Raw genomic sequence first — 18,283 nt, 5'->3', positions numbered from 1 at the left:
GCGACACGTGCCTCTGCGTACCCGCTTCAACGCGCGCTGCTGTGTGCTCGGTTTAACGAGTCAACCAGGCTTCAGGCTCTGAGTTGAAATTGATAAAGTGTCGAAATGATCCGATCGCTATCTGCGGTTCTGAACTAATTTGAATTTGTGTCATTTCATCATTAGTGACCAGTAGACTGATGTTTCTGTTCTCTTGGTTTGTTGTACTTCATGTCAGATGGATTGTGGTGAAACTTGTAAGCTCCGCTGTTGCGGGCAAATCTATGTTGTAAAGTTAAATTATCATGAGCTTTATTATTTGGGTATAAAGGGCCCGGTCAGACTCTGACTTGTTCCTCTAGTGGTCTTTGCTATGTAAATTTTTGATAAATTATACTATTCGAGTTAAATCAAGACAATATCTCAAACACATTGCTTTCCTGGGTGACATTAAGAAATAATGATTTCCTTCGACGTTGTAATTATTGGTTAGACTGTGTGGATCTATTCAAGAAACAATCCAAATGAAATACACTTCATTTTGTGGGTCTAACATGACCTCACAAAGTGTGAGAAAATTTAACAGCAAAAAAAAACAAGAGTTATAAACTTCCACAAAATACATTCTCTATATGTTTCAGTTCAAAACTGTGAGACACACTGCTTCCGGCACTCTGCAGAAGTCATGCTGTGCTGCTGCGCTGTGAATCACAGGCCTGTCTATGTGAAGAATTCCACCATCACATTTACAAAGATCCCTGTTCAAAAACACAGTACAGATCAATGGTAATTCAGGAAACTCAGCGTTGCAGCCATCAGTCAATGGCTTTCCGTAATTCAAACTGTGGTTCCTCGAACTCCCACGGCAGCTTACATTAATCGTATTAGGCTTGCTGTTCCCTTGTGCTTGTTGTTCTGAGGTGACCCTATTTCTCTTGAAAGACCACAACCTGTAAAAGGTTAAAACCATCAGCAGAGTAGTACTGAACATGTGAGCGGTGTAGTTCCAATTTCAGTACATAACGTGTGTAGAGTGTTTTTAAATTACTGACTTCAGCACTGCAATTATTTAATCTGCTCTGGACAAAGTGATGTAGTTCAGTTTGAGGTATAATGCTGCGAATGACACATCAGCTGGACACTGCTTTAAGCTCAAAACATTTACAAAATTGAGACTTTTTGGAGTGTTTCCTTTTTTCTTGTTTGCAAATGGATCATTTAAACGTATCCATTTGAAAATGTTCAACTTTATTATGAAAATGAAGATTGTCTTCCAGTTTTGGCTCTGGCTTGACGATGAAAAGAAAAGACTTTCATGTTCAAACAAAATTAACAGGACAGCAATCATTATTCTTTATCTGCCAATTTCCCTCTATGTGTTATGCTAACCAAGTTTTTAACAGAATAAGAAAGTAGATGGAAAAAAAAGGTCTATGGAAGAACTTTAAAGATTTTTTTCTATGTTGCAGCAGAAAGATGATTCCAAGCTAAGAGCTAATGTAGTTTCAGATATGATGAATGTCAAAAAAAAATTCACAATTGGTTTCATATGTAGTTGTGCATCAGTCAGTGTGCCCATACTGATCCCTGTACACTGTTGAAACAGCCAACAATAGGGCAAGTCAGCACTGGAACTGGACCCCGAAACAGTGGGGAATGGTGGCCTGATCTGATGAGTTATATTTATTTTTCACATCATATTTATGGCTGAATGCAAATTTCGGAGGAGCATGTGGTACCATAAGACAATATAAGTAGAAGGCAAGGAATAGAAATTAGGACCAGCCACCAATTTGGATGTTTCATGGAGACATATCTAAGCACTGCTGCAAACCAGGAACATCTGTTCATGAAAAAGGTATTATCTGATAGTCATTCCATGATGTTCTAAATAATTAGTGCAGAAGAGTTAATAGGAAGAACAATATTTTGAGCGTGCTTATTTTGTAGTTTTTTGTTTGTTTTTTTAAGAAAACCATTCATCTACTAAAATTGTGAAATCCCCAAAAACACAAAATTCTGATTGTGGCATCTCAACCTACAAACCATTATTGAAATTCTATGCATGACCAATCACTTCCCACACATTTGTTAATTAATCTCTGTACCAATTTACAGCCAATCTCATTTTTGAAAAATTTGTATAAGCTAATCTTTGCAGGTGATCAGTGCTACTATAACAAAAAAAAACACAAAACTAATGTGATTAGTGTCTTTCCATGTCTTTACTGGTAAGTTGGCATAGATTAATCTAAAAAAGGAGTAGCTCTAGTTTTGATTTCAAGAGTAACTGTAAAAAGCCAGTTTTTTTCTGATACATTCCCAAAATCCTTAGGGGTGACATGAACTGAGGAAACCTGACAGCTGCAAGTTGTGTTCTCTTCACTAAGATGTAAGGTTTTAGAACCCCTTTGAAAAATAACTGAAAAACATTACGTGTCAAATTATAATTAAAGTTTGTAAACTGAATGTTGTCAAGCCCGACAGAAGCAATGCTAAGTGACAGTAAGAGGTAGGGAGAAAATAACTGCAGAAATGCTAACTGCAGAAGTTGGCATGCAGTGGCGAGACTTGAGTGTAATTTTTTCCTCTGGACAGCAGATATCATCCAACCTTTCGCCTAATGATGTAGAACTCTCACAACATTATGTGATTGCTTCAATCAGGCATTAAAGACCTCCAATAAAGTAGGTGGAAGGACTGATTATCTTTTTCTCATGCCTACGTTGTTCAGCGTATGGAAGAGTAATGATTTTTTTTTTTTTTTTTTGAAAAGTACCCTCCTGAAATAACCTTCAGATTTAATTTAAAGTTTTCCTCAACATTGGCTAAGGTAAATGCATTAAATGAGCATATGCCACATAAATCAAAAGAAATGACTACATGACAATGATAATTTCCGGTTTTCAATTTCCCAACAGTCAAGTAAGACTTTTGCTATAAAGTCAGTATTTTCTGTGAAAATATAAACTTTTTTTTTTCAGGAGAGAAAAACAGTTTTTACTGTGGGCCTGGTGTTGGTTAGATGTGTATGATGTCTCCTGAGATAGATGGGGGAATTGTTTTCCCTCACAAAAGTATTGCATTGTCACGCAAAAGTATTGCACTCCCCTGTAATGATGTTATTCCTTGCAGCACCTTAGATACAGAAAGTATTCCTGCTACAATAGAAGATTTTTGTACACCTTTTATATGTTGTGAGAAATCTTGCGTTTTACATCTTTTTCTTTAGGATACAAACACACAAATTATGTTCAAAATGTCAAACATGGGCTTTCCATCCCTGCTGCAAAACACAAACATGACAGAAACTCTGTATGAAGGAAAGAAGGATTGAAAGAAAAAAAAGACAAGAGTATTTTGAGGTATTTTGCCACAGAAATGTTGCTGACAGTTTTGATTTTGGAGTTAGTGGTTAATAAAGGACCTGATTTAATGTTGAATCTCATCTCTCAGTTATTTGTCCACCAAAAGATATCACATAAAAGAAAGAGAAACACCTAGTTTATGGATCTATTTTCAAACAGTTTTCTGCACCAGATAATTAGAAATGTGTAAACACATTTTTTGCCAGGGGAGCAGTCAAAGGAGTGGTGAGGAGTTTCATGGAGGGAGTCTTGAGGTGAGTTCAAATAACAGAGTAAGGAAGCAGAGCGCTGGAATTCAGGACCAATGTGCAAACTGGGAAACTGTTTACCCAAAGACAACCAGTAAACAGTTTTGTGTATGGGAACTCAAGACATGACATGGAGTAAGCCTGATTACCTCAGTCAACTAACAAATTCTGGCTTCTGGCTTATGAAATCCACATTTCCAAGCAATGTGGATTGCTTAGAAATGTATAGCTTCATAGCTCCAACTATGAAGAGACATCTACAGTCAGCGAAGGCCAGACACACCCTGCAGACAACAAAGGCCAGAGATGCACACCAATCTGCAGACATGTTGGTTATCAGTTATCTCTATTTGTCGTTTAAGGCCCATATTTTGTTTTAATTGTAGAAAAAAAATCCTGAATCTTGATAAAAGTACAGTAAATATTTTTGTACTTCATTTTTGTGCAAAGCTGCCTGCCCGCTTTTTCACTGCCACTGCTGATGTAATAAATCTTGAATATTTGATTTTTGTTGTGACTGATGAATCATTACTGAATTTGTCTACTGAAGTTTATGATTGGAGCTCCAATATAAACTTGTTTTCAGTTGTCATAACTGGAAAACTGTTTCATAGTTAACTGGGACCTTGCCACTTGCGCACATTGCTGCTTCTTTTGTGGAACCAATGTAGGCACTAAAGAAAGACTTGGCCTTCAGTTACATGCTGGCATTGTGTCTTCTAGTGGTGTAGTCTTGCTCAGAATGCTCACTCTTGAAGTCTAACTTTTCTTTGTTCTAATTCATTTTAAGAAATATAAAATATTTTTATTTGTGATTTTTTTATTTATTTGTGGTTTTATTGTTCAACTATCTTTAAAAGTAAAACCATCCATCCATCCATCATGGTGCAATCTCAGTTCACCATCAACGGGTGTTCTAGTGATACTGGATGAAACACTTGTCTTTTAGAGGTTTCACCAGTTAGATGTTTTAGATAGAATTTTCAAAATTCTGCATATGAACAAAATGTATCATAATTGACAACTCATACAGAACTTACCAGGCAGTTCAAGCTGAAGTTCTAAAGCTTGTACTGCAGGTTTGTAATGGCGTGCATTCAAAGCATCCCCAATTGCTTTTGTATGTTTCTTTGTGTGTTCCATTGTTTCAAAGTGGTGGGCCATCTATCACCATTAGGCTCAAACAGAGAGCTCCACTCACTCCCAGGAACAATCTAATTCTGTTAAAAACACCTCTTGCCACCACTCTTTCCTCCTCACTTTTTATGTTGGTGGGTTTCTCTGCATCACTTTCTTGTTTTCTCCCCCTCCTCTCTCTTCCTCCGTAGGATTTAAGGAACAGACTTCAACAGATGAAAACCTCCCAAGCATGGCTGAAGTAATACCTCAGACTCACAAATGCCAAGCCAGCCACACACAAACACCCCTACGCACACCACTACCACGCACGCACACACCCCGACACACACCATGACTTTCTATCTTCACAAGGACTTTGCACTGACTTCCATTCAGTTTTCATTCAAATCTATAGCCTAACCCTGACAGATGCCCTAAATCTAACCATTACTAAAACAACACTGACTCTAAACCTAACCTAAATTCAATTCACATCTCAGGTCTAAATCGAACCAGTAAACACAAACCAGCACTTTTTCTAATGGGGCCAGGGGCTTTGGGGCCCATAAAGGACCCCTTACAATGTATCAAAAACAAGAACACACACACAAATACCCACCGTCAGTATATTGTACCGACTTAGCTTTGGAGTGAGTGTGTAAGGTTAGATGTGAGTGTATTTATTATTCTGCAAGAGAAACCAAGTGTGAGACAAGTATCACTTTAACTTTTTCAGTATAGAAGAGCAATGCAAGTTACTGCAACACAACGGGGTGTGCAAGCTGGACATTATTTAGATGCAACATGCCATTAAGAATGTAAAGATAGTTGTGTAGCAAAAGAAAAAACGTGTAATAGTTTAATGCCTCTTTGGTTTGACAAAGAACAAACGTTTCAGTAAAAACGAGTCAAGAAAGGACTGTGGCCAAAATAAAATAGAATTGTTTGGCATTAGAGTAAAAAGCTCATCAAGTCAAAATTCAGCAGTGGGACTATTCAGAAGGGCAAGAGATAATCTTTTGCTGTCTGCAGTGTCCATTTTAGAAAGAATAAACAGAAGGCTGAAATAGCTGTAAAAAATCTATTTATATAAAGAATGAAAAAACAACATAAAACAGGGTGGTGGGCCTCAGGTCCCATCTTTCTAACACCTCCAGTTCAGCCTTGTTTGCAAGGAAAATTTAAAATCTTTCAGGCCCTCCAACATGTGACCAAAACACCTCACATCTCGTCTGTGGGTCAGTGACTCATTTGACCTTTTTAGCCCCCTTTGTGTGATGGATGGGTGGATGGATAGATCGTTCAACCTCCCTTCCTCCCTCACTGCCTGCCACCTAACTTTTAGATTTAAATTATTGCAGGGAAATTGTTTGAAGCAAGTAAGGTTTTGATGAGTTTATTGAATGTCTGATTCTTTTTCAAATTAGGTCAATGTGAGCCCTAAGTTTCAGAATGAAAGCACCACATTTTTTCATGGCCCCTGTCAGCATTGATCTAACTGAACTTATGATTCATATTGTGGATTAGCAGGTTCAAACAGAGGTCGTACCCTGAGGCTGTTTTTCTCTAATCGATGCCATAGTTGATCTGACAAGGTGCATTTAACATCACTTCACACATGAAATGGATTAAAAAGAAAGTCTTTTTAGAACATATATTATGTATTCTCTCCTCCCACACTTACTAAATGAAGTGTATGAGAATGAAGTCATTTTTCAAATTAGATGTGCCAAACAATCTGTTTTTGACAACCCAATCACCTGAGATAAATGCTGCTTATCACATGAGATGAGAAGGAATTGTACTCGGTGAGCAGAGCCGAAAAGGCATGAAAGGAACTTCTCAGAAGATGGGGAAAAAGTGGAGGAAAAAGGCTGAAGAGGGTGGAATTTTATGTAAGCTGAGAGTAGGAGAACAGGACAAGTCATTTATTTTTCAGTTCACATATTAATAGTTCTCCCAAGAAACATGTGGGAGTCAACCTGAGCTGTCAAATGTAGCTGAAAAACAAAAGATAAAAGATAACCTCTAGAAAGAGTGATAAGACACTGGAAAGCCAATGATGAAACCTTAAAGATTCTGTTTATGAGTGCAATGCAGGTATTCACTGGTGGAGTTTGCTCAGTCAGTGATGGGCTTAGCTAGTTAGCATTTCAAAATATCACATTTAAAAAGGACAATGACTGTGTGTGTGTGTGCGTGTGTGTGTGTGCCATCTAACTCCAAAAATACATAGTTATAGCAGAAAATACTGGTAGGTGCATATAAAGGTCATTTTCTCAGAAAGATGTTGGAATAAAAAAAATAGATACTGTATATATTTTTAAGTCTTGAGACATACTTTCACTTAGTCCTATAACCTTTGTAAATTAAAATTTGCATTCTTAGCTTGTCCTTTTCTTTAAACTCTTATCCCATTTCATATCACCAGTCAAGCTAATGGCCATAAAATTAATTTTAGTTTAGAGGACTCCAAAAATGTTACTGAGTAAATTCAATTATGTCCTGTAAATCTAGAAAGGATAACGTTTTTGGATAAAACTTGGGCAGTGTCACACATTTAGAGTAAATTGTCACATGACTAGAGCTGTTTACTTTTTGAATTTTACTGAGTGTGTTGATAAGCAATGGAACAATATTCCTTTGACCAAGTTTGACAACCACCCTGCATCAAGCAATATAATGGCTCAGGAGATAGGAGTTTGTCTTGTAACAGGTGGGTTGCCAGTTCTTGCCTGCTGGTGGGAGTCAGAGAGCCCAGTGATGTCAATGTATGGCAACCTTGCTTCTGTCAGATTCCCTCAGGACTGTTTTGGTTATAATATAGTAGCTCACCAACATCACCATAGGTCAATGACTTAATGTGGTATAAAGCACTTTGGGGTTCTCTGAATTTGATAAAGCGCAATATAATTACAGGCCATTTATCATCTAGCTATTATTTTTACAAGTGTGTAATAGGAGGGGTGACTGAGGCTGTACAACAGACTAGGCCGGAGGGCTTCAACTCAAGGCCTTAAGGGCCGGTGTCCTGCAACTTTTAGATATGTCCCTGGTCCAACATTCAGGAATCAAATGGCTGAATTACTTTTCCAGTATGTAGTCAAGTTGTCCAGAGTCCTACTCGTGTCCTGAGAAACCCAAGCCTAAAATGAGTGCACCATGTAAAACTACACCCCCTTAAAATTACACAGGAAGCCTAAAATTATGCAAAATATTTTTTATTTAGCTCCCTAAAAAGTAAAAAGAGCCTTGTAGATATTTTAGAGAGAACTGAATTGCCTTTGTGTCTAAGAAGTTACCAATAACATTGTCAGGATAAACTGGTGGCTCAGCAGATTTCTAAAAAGTCCCCAAAACATTGTTCTATAAAACACCCTACAGTGCAGTGCATCATCCTTATGGTGCTTTGCCAAGGGGTTTCAATTAGTCAGTATTCACATTTTAAAATACTTGGTCCAAGAATAGAAAATTGTATGTGTTGTCTCAGCAAACACTATGTGTATGTCAACTTGTATCCAACACAAAGGGTATTGTAAGTTAAATGTATTGATGTTTTGACAAATGAGTCTTTTCTATTAGTTACGAAGTTAAGTGAGAAAGTGTAGAGGTGAGAAAAACCTACAGACACACTTCAACTTCCCATCTTACGTGTTTGTCCTCTGCTGTCCTTTTTATATCCATCCTTCTTTTTTTTTTTTTTTACAATCTAGAGTACAAGAGGCAGTGGAACTGGATCAGTGTAGACTCCTGCGTGTAAGAATAAATGTTGGTGTAGGTGTGTACAGCCATATGTTCAAGAGGATTCTGAATACAGGTGCTTAAGCACATCTGGGCTTACAGAGATGAAGACCCAAGGCAGACCTAGTGCTAAAACACATCCTGTGATTGGATCTCAAGTGGACACTCATGTGGACCCACAGGATGGGTTGAGGAAGCTATAAGATTCAGTCACTTGGGCCATATGCAAATACAGACAAATCCAAATAAAGTGACGATACATCTATGCACTGTGCAATAGTAAAGTCTATCACTGCAAACTTGTTTCTACCAGTTTATTTTGTTTTCCATATTCTCGTGAGGTTTTTATCTTTTTTTTTTTTTCAAAATTTTAGCATTCAAAGTTACAGATTATGTCACAGAAAACTCTTCCTAATATGTTTATGCTAATTTATGTAAAGACTGATGGAAGCAGCTGAGAACACAACACTGAGATCCTAGATCTTCTCTTTTTGGCTACATTTTTTGTAGGTCATTATACTGTAATGATTTAAATTGAACCACACGTCTTATTTGTCCCCAGTTTGGTTTCTTTGAACTTAACATATTACACACAACATAATTCTGGGGCACATGGAGGCCTGTGGATTAGCTTTTCTGTACATACTGTAGCACTACTTAGTAACCAATTCTTTCAAATAAAGGTCAGGAAAATAAAAACTTTTCTTCACAAAAGGAAACTGAAAAGCCAATATCTTATAAGCCAACTAACAAAATTCTTCTAAATGAATAATAATATGCCTATGTTAAAAGAAAAACATTGATTTGAAACTTTATACAGCTTTCTACAGTTATCTGGTGAGATGCTTTTGTGGCCATCTACCGGTCTCTGAGGTTTTTGAGACAGACTTGTACAGTCTGTTTCAAATTAACCCATTGCATTCTCAGTGACAAAATCCAGGCTTTGACTCACCCCAGGACTTTTTTTGCATTCTCACAGATGGGGCACCTGGTATGTTTTGGCTTACTGTCATGTTGCAGAGTTCAGTTGTCTCTCATTTTTATTTTTACATTTTCCTCAAGGACATTCTGCTGTATGTTACAATTTATGATGGGTTATATAATGGTAAGCTGATCTGGTTCTCCTTTACTCCACTATACCACCATTGAAACTGGTACAGAGTGTATTTTCCTGAAATGCTGCATTTGCTTTATGTTAAACATGTCCTCTTTTTTGGTGTACAAAACATTCAATTTTAGATGAACGGCATCTGTCTGAAGAGCATTTTTAAGAAATCTTGGTCTATGTTCTCTGTGGTATTTTTATTTTGGGTTTTGTGTTTTATTCATGAAGAATAAAGGTTTCCTCTTTACACATCCCTCATGAAAGTTAAACGTCTGCAGCCTCGTCCTGATTGTATTAACATAACAATTCACATCAACATTTCTGTTCCATTTTGTTTTATAGACTCACCTCAACAATCTTAGTATTAATATTAAAAAGATACTTCTATCCTCCAACAGAGACTTTCAGCCAAAAAGTATTTATTTTGTACTGGTAGAATCTCTGTTATGGTGATGGTCCGTTGCCAATATGGAATCAATGTCCTCAGCATCAACATATTATATCAATAACTTTGTTAAAGTGAAGAAAAAATTGTAAGTAAGGTTTTATAAGTCTATGTGAGGATGTGAAATGGAAATATTTGGAGACAGAAAGGCAAATAAGGATGGTGAAATAAATACCAACAAACACACAAAAAAGTTGAGATAAAAAAAAAGAAATGTGAAGAGAATAAAATCATCCTAGTGCTGGGTTTGGCTTGTTTTTTTGTTTTGTTTTTTTACTTAAGCACACAACCCACCTCTGCCTCCACAAGACTGGCAGGTCGAAATATAATTGGTTGGTCAATTTGGCTTGCCATACACCACAGTCCATTAATGTAAAAAACTGGTTTATGGCCTGAATATCACCCAGTGACCTAAACACTTATATACCCATAAACAGACAGAGTGACATTGTTATCATGCCCTGTTGTGGACCATGAAAGCCACAACTCTGTAAAGTCACAACAATACGCTTCAGTGTTTGGATTCAGCCAGCAGGCGCAGTGGGATTGTGTGTATGTGTATCATTTCAAACAAAGTGTGCAGCCATGTCTCAAAGGGAGTTTTTTTTTTCTCAGAGACTGTGTGTATCTGTGAGTACATGCGTATGTTTAAAGCCATTGTTGTGCTTCTCCTCCCAGCTGAAGCCAATTAACTTCACCACTCGGCAGGTGATAAAACACACACCCGCACCCCCACACACCCCTGCGTGTGCCTGCTTATACAAAGTAATATGGAGAGATAGATATTACCACATTGACATACTTCTGGAGCAAAGAAGCTCTTTATTAGGTAGCAGTTATAAGTTGAGAAGACGACGTTTCAGGGTTTGGGGTGAAAAAGACATGGCAGACTGATCAGTTGCTTGGTTACAGTAAGTTGTGAGATGACATTTCTGAACAATTAGTTTAAAGGTATGTCATAAGAAGGGATTACATATTTACACCTTTCTTTGAGAACTAATTGCTTCCCTAGATATTTAAATGTAGACATAAGTCAATAAAAATATACTGTACATGATTTTCTAATGTTCAAGTTGACTAGCAGAATAGGATTGAAAGGGAACTGAGGGGACTTTGACTATGGCATAGTTGTTTGTACTGGACATACTAGTTCATGTCAGAAGAAGCATATCAAACCAGCACACTGGTGCTGTTCTGCTCAGGTTTTATGCTTATGACATCAAGGGGAGACTGGCAACCTGTCCAGGGTGAACCCCGCCTCTCGCCCAGAACATTAGCTGGAGATAGGCACCAGCACCCCTCCTTACCCCACTAGGGACAAGGGTGTTAGAAAATAAATAAATAGATAAATGGATGGATGGATGGATGGATGGATGGATGGATGGATGGATGGATGGATGGATGGATGGATGGATGGATGGATGGATGGATGGATGGATGGATGGATGGATGGATGGATGGATGGATGGATGGATGGACATTAAGGGGATTCTAGCTGTGACTCCTCCTTCCTGGGAACTGTGCATGACAATCAGTAACATTGTGGATTCAGAGTGCCTAGTAGTCTCGTTTGTTCGATATGTATAGTCGAGTCCATTTTGTTCCTCCCATAGCCGCAGCCTAACAAAGAAAAGCATGAGAAATACTTGTTCAACCAAGGTCACTTTTAAACCCTGCATCACTTTATTCAAAACTGTAATTTCTTGAAGCAGAGAATAACTTCACAAAATGAACTTTTCACAGTGTAATAAAGAATAAAACTATGCTTGACTCAGCTATATTTAAATGTACAGCCAGAAACAAATTAGAAGCATATATCTGTCCTATGGAAATAAAAGCAGGCAGAAGTGTGTGTAACCCCTTTGGCAGTGCTAACAGCAATTCTGCCATTTACTTCTTACTCACTCGACTGGACAAGGCAAACATATCCCGCCGACATATAACTTATTCATATATGAAGTAGATTGCGTTTCTGAGTACGAAAAAATTCTGCTACATTAAATCCAACAAAAATATGATCTTTATTGGATCATTATTTGAGTATGCTCATGTAAAAAATGTTTCAAGCTGCATATTGCTGTATTTTAATCTCTTGCTGAGGACTTTGCGGTGTGACGGGCTCCAGCTGGAAGGAGAGGACGCCATTAGGTACCGTTAAAATGATGTTGTTCGACTATTCTTTAAAAATGTTTAGGTGGGTGATAAAAGCCATTCAAACACTTACTTAAATTTCAGAACATAAAGTTTTCTGGCAGACAAAGAGATTGATAAAATATTTTTAAAATAATTATTCTTAATAGTTGGATGTTTAATGGTGTGTTTTTTTGATGGCGGTTTAAATTAATATCAAAACTGGCAAGAAAAGCAACCAACTGCTGATTTAAAACATACAATGCAACCATCACCAGCACAAAGCGAGACATCTGGTAAAGATTCAACAACTATTTCCTTAACTTATGATGAGGTCCTATGGTTTTAAATTTAATGAAAGCAAACCAGCAAACCGGTTTAACTTCTCAATGTGATTTGTGTAAAATAAAGAACTGAACAACACGCAGGGAACAAAGACACCAGTACAATAACTATTAAGCCCAGAATGCACTGCATTAATCCACTTTTACTTTTTAGGAGAAAGAGGAGTTTCAGCTAAGAAAACTCAATTTTGTCCCAGACGGAGTGTACAACTCAAAGAAAAAAAAAACAAAAAAACTTATTGTCCCCTTTGGTCCACAGTGTACAAGCTACATTAGTAAAAAAGGGCGCATCACTGTTCCTCCGTTTATTTATCCAACCTGCTGCCACGGCTCCCTTTTCTCATTCACCATGCAACTCTTTGCTAATCATTAAACAGGCACAGGGCAATATTATGTATTTTAACTGTATATATCAAACATGGCAAAATAAATTTGATTTTGCAATTTATCGCCTTGAAATTGGGCCTCTGTCTCTTGGAGCCTCATGCTCTTTCTGACACTCCTCCAGCACATCGTCATAACAACCTTTCTCTATTAAATCTTTAACAATGTTTCTACCATTGTGGAGAAGTAACTTGTATAATAAGCTCAGCAGAGGAATGCAGTTCCACCAGGTGTCTTTTATGGCTGCTGCTGCTAGTCTGAAGGAGCTGAGTAAGGGCTTGCAAAGGAGGGCTACTATGTGAGACAAAAGCTCAACTTTAAAACTGCAGCTCAAAGGAAGAGATTTGTTGAACAGCCGGAGCTCAGTTAATCCAGGCATTTCTCCACCCAAAATGGCTACCAGGGTAGATTAAAGAGTTCCTCCAACATGCATGAAAGAATCAAAGCTACACTTCAGATATGTTTGATGAGAGAATAAGATAACATGATTTAAAGCTAAAAAAATAATAATAAATAAATCTTACATAATACAAATATTATGTAAGAGTATAAGAATGGCTAAAGTAAACTTTTGTGTCTGACCTGAAGTAAATTAGTTAGGATGGAACAATTTTAATATTTTTGATCATGTATTAGGTTGTGTTTTGTGGTGTTTTGTAAGATTTAATTCTTTAAACTAAATTTGGCCCACAATTTTATTTTAAGAAAAAATTTCTTACTCGTCATAATCATAAAAATGACCAGAAATAATTTTTTTGAAATATAAATTAAAGGGATTTTTCCTACTAGAGTGCATCTGTAACATTTTGATCAATATGAATTAAAGGAGACCATCAGCTTCAGTAGAATGTTAAATATATATTTTGCTTTAATTTTATTACATTTTCACAATTTATTATTTACAATGTTTTTTTTATTCAACTTATTTATGCTAAGGCAAATTGTAGTTTTTCATAAACTACCACTTCTGAAAGTCCATCTGTGTATGAGTTACACAGTGTCGGTGTCTGAATGGTTTAGTGTCACGCTGTCTGAATATTTCAGTGTCAAAAATGAAAATTTAGACAACAAAGAGAAAAAAAATCCAAAGGAAATTGTGAAGTGAAGCTGTTGCCCTTTCACAGGCGGTTCCTGTTTAATTTTTTGCTTCTCTTTCTACTATTGTTTGATGATGAAATTCAGCATTTAAACCTGAAAATCACTAAAACTAAACATAAAAACAGGTATTACAAAGCATAACTAATGATGGTTTTTGCAACTGGGCCAAATAATATATCCAACATAGAGTGGCTGCTCAACATGAAAACATCTCCAGAAGAATTTAGGCTGCTGTGGTGGCTAGGATGATTTCTGGACTGGATGGAAGAACATAGGAAACAAAACTGGTCATATGGGATTTTCTAATACAAATAACCTGTGACAATGTAAAACAAGAAAATGATTGCCACTGGTACAGATATTATTGTGATCAAGTTGGCTGGATGTTAAATCAGTTCAGTCTTTAAAAAGTGTGCTGCCTTGCTCAAAGGCACTTTGATTCTTTTTTTTTTTATGTCCTATGGGTATCCAATCAACCTTTGTAGTTTTGGGTCAAATTTCAAAGTCTGTCATCTCTTGTATCACGTTAGTTCAAGGAATCTGACCAAAAAGCATAATATATGTACTGTATTCAGAGGGGGAGAGACTACTGGGGAAAATGGAAAGGTTGGGGACGAGAAGAAGGAACATTTCTTAATGCATGCATTCTCATGTGAGTGAGAAGGGAGGAAAAGAAGGAAATGTGGACGTGTCTGGGGAAAAAAAAGAAAGAGAGGATGTGATTGTGTGTAAAAGAGACATTTCTGTGACCTTCTGCCTTCCAAAGCCCCATCTGACTAAGAAATGAGGAGGGATGGAGGGATGAGGGAGAAGAGAGGAGACTGCTAATGAGAGGGAGAATTGATGAACAGAGAGAGACAGGGAGATGAAAGGAGTGTTTTTCAGCCATAAGTGTTGAATATTTGATTTTTTTTTTACCCCCCCAATGATATCACTAACCCTTGTCTTTTAATTTAGCTGATTTACACAGCTACAACAAAGGAAGCACTGGAGCAGCATTTCAAAATCCAAATGCTGCTTTTGATTTGAAGATGGGCTTAGGCATTACCAGGTATTACAACATATAGCTGCAGCTGAAATGTTGTCAGCGTATCACACTCTAAATCTAAGATGTGCCAAAGCAGCCACCTCCTTTTTCCTTGGGGACCACACTAATTATGATCCCACAACGTCCGTATACATTCAGCTTCATTAACCACAAGCTCATCAGAGGGTTACTATGGTAACAACACTCATACTGCTTTTGCATAACCTGACCGAGTGGCAGTAATATTTCATCCCAGGTGCAAACTGTCAATGCAAATACTTTACCAACCTAAAAGGTAGAATATATATCTCTCTGAAAACTGTTCACTTCATTTGCATGGACCATGATATAACAGAGTTGACTGGTTTAGTTCTATTAAATGGAAAGGAATAATGGATGATGACATTGAAAGATCAGAAGGGAAGTCTTGGCCTTTTGGAAGAAACAGAATTAGATTCAGTTCTTTATTCATGCCCCAACAGGCAATTAGTTTTACAGCAAGTAGCAATAAAACAAAAAAAACACAACAATTAATACTTAACTAGAGGGCAGGATGCTACTACGACCAATGGAGTTTAAAAACACACAAACAAGGTTGGACCCATGCTCATATTTCCAGTACACACAATGAGGAGGGAGGTTAAGGCAAGAACATTTAGTGTGCAAGTCTAGATTATAAATGCATTTTTACATGTAATCATGGAAAGCGTTAGGACTGAGTTTAAGGTTTTGTTCCATAATGATTTGATTTATCAATCCAAAATTATAAGAATTTTGGTTTGGCCTTTAGAGATTTTGTGATCTCGAATAATTTGTTTCAGTATACTTTACAAGAGTATTTAAACAAAAAAAAAATCCCCTATTGTGTTGACTTCAAATGTGAAATGAGTATTGGAATAAGAAACTTAAGAGGAAGAAAAATACAAGATATAATTTCACAGAGAAGCACGCAAGAGCCAGGCCGTTAGCATCAAAACCCCTAAATCACAGCATAGGCATTCAAACTGCTTTTAAAGTATTTACTTACTCATGAGTACCCCTTAAGAAAAATATGTTATCATGTGTACAGCACTACAAATTCATAAAAGATGAGGTCACTGGAAAAAGCACCTACTTTTAAATAAATGTATGTGGTCGCATGGAGCCAACTACTCCCAGTGTGTGGGCGTTGCTTTCGTCAGGCTGCTGTCATGAGCATTACAGAAAGTAGTCATGCTTATGGAGCTGAAAGCTCTCCCAAAGAGAAAACAAGTTTAAACCAACAGAAAAAAAAAGCAGCTCGTTGTCCAAATATTGCAATATAAAAGGAAAACCAATTTCATTCTGTTTCTTTTGCTTACGTGTTTCCTCTTTCAATTTATAATTAAATTTTAGGCACACATAATTCCAAAATCTAAATCTGGTTACAGTAATAAAACAGGTTCCCTTTACAAATGAAATACCTGGAGAACGCCAGCTTTTTGCTAGCTGATGCGTCACACAGGCTCATGTTTTACTCAATGTCATGGCAGGGGGTTTAGCTACTATATCAGACTGCTTGCAGAACAGTCTAACAAGTCACCCTGCTGTTTCCCTGGTCACAGGAAACACTGTGGAAGCAGCATAAGCTTGTTTGATTTCTTCAGGGGTTGCCACCCTTTAGTCACAACCCTAAGAAGCATGTGCATGAATTTAGAATTTAATATGGTTTGCTAATCCAAATAAGGCCCTATTTTTCAGGTTGTAATAAACAAAATGCCTTTTTCTTTTGTGTGGTTTTCTAAAGTACTATTTTATGGTTTAAACGGCAGCAATGTTCTGAAGTGAATCATTTTAGCTTTTGTCAAACGTATTTTACAGTTTCTAAAGCCAATGCTACATTCAAACTGAAAAACACGACCCTGAAAAATAAGATGCTACTCTTTAAACCGTACAAATAGAGAGAAAGACTTGTCAAATTAAATTTTTTACATGCTGAACTCATTCTTCAAATGTTCTATAAATGTTCACACTTTTTATGTATTTTCTGTTTATCAGATGGGTATTCAAATTTGGACATACCAATTTGCCATACAACACAAAACAGCATGTAGTTAGTTGAGAATAGTTTTATAGAAAACATCACTTAGAAGTTGTTCCAGGCAGAATATGTGCAGATTCATAATATCCTTAAACATTAAAAAAAGTAAACAAGAACAGAAGCCCTAATGGAGTAAGACCAATGTTGGCGTTTTGTCCTCAAGCTCTTCCAGTTTAATGATGGCTACTGTGCTTTGCTTTTCCTTGTTTTTTTTGGCAGCATAAATTGGGAGCAGCTTTGTATTTGAATGCAAAGAAGAAGGCGATATTGTGAAGGTTTTTTAAAGTGAGTTTATCACATTTTTCAGTTTAGTATACAATTTCAAAACCTCCCACTGAATTAGGGGCTGGATATATTGGGGGGCATGATTAATTGAACTCAGCCTGTATGTTTAATGTCTTGTGTGTTCTCAGAGTTCTCCCAAAGTTGGGGATGGGTGTAGTTTTGATTGTGGTGTGGGGCTCAGTGTAGACTGCTGGTATGGATTATTTAGCAGACAGTACTAGAGAATGCGTCACACTGACAGGGTGTTGTTCTTTGTGGAGAAACACATACAACAAAAGAAAAGATGTAAAAAGTCAGTGTGGTTGTAGATATATTTTTCCCCTCTTAAATTAAAGCCGCACCATTATATATTAAAAAGTAACTGAAACCCAACCTGAACTTGGATGTTTCTGATATATAATATATGGCCCAACAGCACTGCCATGCTGATTAATTGATAAATACCATAACAGGTAGCAACTTTGTTTGAGGAATAACTTTAATAAAGCTAAAGACACCAAGTCACAAGTAGAAAGTAGACATCACGAACAATGACAGAATCTTACAATACACCAACTATAGACCGCAATCATCGTCATAGAAACAGTGTTGGTGGTTTTTAAAACAACGTTGTTAAAAAAATATCAACTTCAAAGCCTAAATCTGTTGGCATATGCGATTACAAATTTGACTTTATGAACTGTATTATTGGCTTTTTTAGTTCAGTGAACAAAAAGTTTTTTTATAATTTTTATAAGGAAATCAACTTTTCTTCTATAATATAATACAACATAATGTTTTTCCATTATATAAGCCAAATCAAATTGTAATTAGAGCTGACTTGACCAACTAGGTCTGAAATTTTCTTGAATGTAGGAGTGTAAATAGTTGTCACATAATTAGGACATAGTTTTATCTTTCATGAATGTGAATATGCTGTCAGGTAAACGACTGCGAGGCAGCTGACGGGTT

Source organism: Xiphophorus hellerii, chromosome 13, assembly GCF_003331165.1.
Source record: "Xiphophorus hellerii strain 12219 chromosome 13, Xiphophorus_hellerii-4.1, whole genome shotgun sequence".
Lineage (NCBI taxonomy): Eukaryota > Metazoa > Chordata > Actinopteri > Cyprinodontiformes > Poeciliidae > Xiphophorus > Xiphophorus hellerii.
The sequence above is the reverse complement of the archived record's forward strand: the minus strand, read 5'-3'. Positions refer to the sequence as shown.